Raw genomic sequence first — 4,489 nt, 5'->3', positions numbered from 1 at the left:
CTCAGAGGGCTCTCCTGACTGCTGTGTCTAGGCAGCTCCCTCCCATCCTCATTTAAGATCGCTTGTCACACTGTTTATTTCCATCTACAACAGGATTCTACCAACACTGATTTGACTCTCATCCCAACTTGAACTTAAGGCTCAGAAAAGGGAGGCACTATATCCGTTCTGATCACCTCTGTATCTCTAGTACCTTGTACGGAAGAGGCACTCAAATACTTTTCAACTAAATGGTGTAGTAGAAAGAAGGAGCTCTCTCACTAGAGATTTCTTTTACTCATACACTGCAACTAGATTGGGGTAAAATACTGATAACTGGTAAAGCTGAGTGTTGAATATCGGGATGTTTATTTTATTCATCTCGTGTGTGTGTGTGTGTGCGCGCGCGCGTGTGTGAACATTTCATTAATAAAAAGTTAAAAAGAAAATTGTTCGCCCCAGGGATTTAGTAAGGCTGAGCAGACCTGAACAGCAGACCCTCGTGGGGCTCCCAGGGAGGTCTCGCCCCTCCAGGAAAGGGCGAGGCCGGCCACTGGCCACCAGGGCCCTTTACTGAAAGCCGGCAGAGCTGGACGTGCTTCAGGGGAGCACGAACCTGGAACACGGCACTCTGACGACCGCTGAGAGTGCTGGCACAGCAAAGCACGTAGGTTAACAGGGTACTTCCACTTGCATTTTCCTGGGGCAACTGTGTGGAGTATTATTATCCCCAAGCTTATTATTTTATTTCATTCAAAGCTTCATCCAAATGCTTTGGAATCAGAGGGAAATAAAATTGAAACCCTAACACTTGCAAACTGAGTTTCTGTTTCCTCATCTGAGAAAGAATGCCACCACCCGACCTCACGGGATTAGCGGGAACACGAGGGGACGGGAGGACACTTAATGCCTCGTCGGGAGCGCATTGTTGGCACACTGCCCTGGACAGCGAGGGCTGTCTTATCACTCATTTTCCCTGCACTGTAGGGCACAGGGCCTAGGTGTCTAATTATTTGCAACATTTTAGAGATGGAACAAAAGGTCAACAGACAAAGTCAGTGGCAGAACAGGCCCTTAAATTAACATCTTCAGATCAAGCAAGTACTTTCTGCAACACCAGGCTGCCTCTCTGGTGGCTTAAAAATACCTCTTTTTATCCTGTTCACGTAAGTTTTGCATGAGCTTGGACCCACCTATTAAATCAGTGTAAGTAAATAAAATATTATTTTATTTAGTTCTTCACAAGCTTCCTCCTCCTTTATTCTTTCCACATCTAAAATCTCTGTTCAGGGAAGTGTTGTTTTCCCCCACAGGAGAAACCCATTTTTTGGTATCTGTTCAAATTTTTTTAATGAAAGGTACAGATAAAGTTATATCGCACTGAAACTTCAGTCCAGACGCCCAGAGCTGCAAGCCACTAGGCTGGGAGGGCGGCGGCGTCACACTGAGTTCATACAAGCTCCGCGGCCTCTGGTAATCGCCGGTGCCAGCTTGCTGAGCCTCCAAAACCAAGTCTTGGGGAGCAGGTCTCTGGGAACTCCCTAAGTATTTCCCAACCATCATTACAAGTGTTTTGAAGCACAAAGATGAAAAGATGTGATCAAAAAGGTCAAAGGTATAGGCCGCTAAGAAAAGAAAACACGGGAGATAGTTTCCATTTGATGGAGACAGGAAATGTGTGGGCAGGAGGCACTCAGGGCTGGGCTTGCCACCACCACCAAGAATGGCAGTGGGCAGACTACAAATGCACAGTGCTTGTGACAAGTGGCTTCCGGCCCCACAAAAGAGCACAGAAAATAAAAATAAACCCACCCTTCAACGTGTGGAGCTAGAGGCAACAGGAAATGCTAAGGTGTACCTCACTCTCTCTCCGGTTGTACTCAAATCCCCTGCTCAACATGCGGTGTTGAGCCACCTGCCCGTGTGGAAGGCCCATGGAGTGACATCGTTACAACACAGCCAGTGGCATTAAGAAAGGCCCAGAGACAGGAAGAGGCCTCTAGTGCCCAGACTGCCTGTTCTGGTTCAGTGCCTCTCATGTGCCATGTCTTTAGCTACTTCAGCTAAAAGAAAACACCTAAGAATCAGAGGGCAAGAGGTGGGGGGGTAATACATGCTTTTTTAAGCTTGAAGGAATAGTTCCACGGGCTAGTTCTTTTGTATATAGACTTGAGAACCACTGAGCAAGTTGACAGAAACCTTAAAAAAAGTCCCTCATAATGAGCTTTTAACTAAAGACTCGAAACACAGTCTGGAGCTTCTGTCCTGTTGCAAGTGGTGAAAGGACACAGCACAGGCCAATGCTTCCTGCTGACGGTACCTGGCTTGGGCAGCTCACCTCACACATGAGCTAATCCAGTAAATGGGAATTTAGCCTCTGCCCCATCTTTTATTCAAAATACCTGTTTATCAATGTAGACTAAAAATAATCCAGAAGCCTCCTAAGAAAGCTATATATCTGTATATAAAAGTTTTAAAGCAAACTACCTGGACCAATCACGATTTTAGGGAACTAGTGCCCCTAAGGAGGGCAAACCAGGGCCCAGTGACCAACAGCCTGCTTTTGTAAATAGTTTTACTGGAGTATAAGCATGCCGTGTACTGGAGGAAAAGTCTACACACTCCTGATCTAGAGCTCTTCTCAAACGAAGCTGTGTGTCAGTTACATGGAGAGCTCATCATCAACACGGAAGCCCAAGCTTTTCACCAAGTTCCCAGGGAACTGTGAGATGCACCAAAATCTGAGAACCACTGCTCCAAACCAGTGCTTCCCAGACCTTCACACACACATTGATTCCCTGGGGACCCTGTTAAAACCAAGATTCTGCTTCAGTGGGGTCTGGGGTAGGGCTTGAGTCTCCTTTTCCACTGAGTTCCTAGGTGGTATCAGTACTGCCAGTCCGTGGACTACATTTTGGGTAGCAAGAGTGCAGACCGGTGCTTCCCCAACCTGCCTACACATGAGAATCACCTGGGTAGCTGTGCAAAGTACAACTGCCACCCTCAGTGATTTTTATTCACTTGCTCTGGGGTGTGACCTGGGCAATGAGATTCATTTTTACGCTCCCCAAGGGATTCTACTGCGCAGCCGTGTTGGAAAGCCTCTGTGGCACCGCTCCTCATCGCGGTAGTCAGCTCAGTCTTAAGAGCAACATTCTCAACACGGCTTGCTGACTCCCTCTGTGCAGCCCCCGAGATGGAAATGGAGTGTCGCGGGACACATGGAAATATGCCCAGGCTTTTGCCAGCAGACCGCTTCCACCCGCGCTGCATCGACTCTGACCTTGAGCAAGTTACAGATCTGAGCTTCTACTTCTCCACCTAATGAGGACTGGAACCCCTGAGATAATCAATCAGAAGAATAAAATGAGAGAATATTTGTGAAAGTAGTTTGGAGAATACCATATCCTATAAATAAGCATATAAACAACCCCCCCACTCTGTACTCTGCTCACATTGCCTAAGAGATACATAGAGGATGGCCAGAAAGAGTTCAGCCATTGTTAACATAATGAGAGCAGTTTGTGAGACATGGATGTAACCTGGCAGCCAAGGAGAGCAGACTGGAATGTGCATGTGTGAACAACAATGTCACTGTACTAGTCAGTGGGGGTGGTAGATGCCATTGAGTGAGCATGTGTGCTGTGTGGCCATCACATTCAAAATAACTGTAGCAAGTAGAGCAATGAATCTTCATCAGATTTTGTGTTAACCTTGAACATTCCTCTGCAGAAACTATTTGGATGATTCAGAAGGCTGCAGTCATGGGCAACTGGTGATTGGCAGCTTCATCACAGCAACGTGCCCGCTCATGCATACGTCTTATACAGAGTTTCTTGCAAAACATCAAGTCACCCAGGTGACTCAGCCCTCCTACAAGCCAGATTTAGCACTCTGTGACTTCTGGCTTTTCCCGAAACTAAAATCACCTTTAAAAGGAAAGAGATTTCAGACCATCGATGAGATTCAGAAGAATACGACAGGGCAGCTGATGGTGATTGGGAGAACTGTGTGAGGTCCCAAGGTACCTACTTTGAAGGGGACTGAGGCGCCATTGTCCTATGTACAGTGTTTCTTATATCTTCTTCAACAAATGTCTCTATTTTTCACATTGCATGGCTGGATACTTTCTGAACAAGCCTCATCTATTACCTTTCACCACAAAGTATTTCAAAACAGCTATAAGTTAAAAATGTGGAAGCAAACAGTTCGATTTCTAACAAAGTGCTTAATGACAAAGTTCCAGGAAAGCACTGTGTCCTAGGAGGGAACTACCTATAACAACTGAAAGATCAGTACAGGTTTACCAGGTCCAGGAAAAGAACGAAGGAGTGAGCACTGCCTTTTGTCATTAACTTCAAACATGCTTAATGAACACATGGCGTGAGATTCACAGCTGCCAAATCATCAACGCCTAAAGAACTCTGTACAAAGGACTGAAGGAATAAAAGATTCTGGTACTGACAAGGAATAAAAAATTAAAAATTAAAAAAACCCAGAGCCAGAGACC

This window comes from Artibeus jamaicensis, unplaced genomic scaffold, assembly GCF_021234435.1.
Source record: "Artibeus jamaicensis isolate MK-2021 breed Jamaican fruit bat unplaced genomic scaffold, CSHL_Jam_final contig_887, whole genome shotgun sequence".
Taxonomy (NCBI): domain Eukaryota; kingdom Metazoa; phylum Chordata; class Mammalia; order Chiroptera; family Phyllostomidae; genus Artibeus; species Artibeus jamaicensis.
This window is presented reverse-complemented; position numbering follows the sequence as displayed.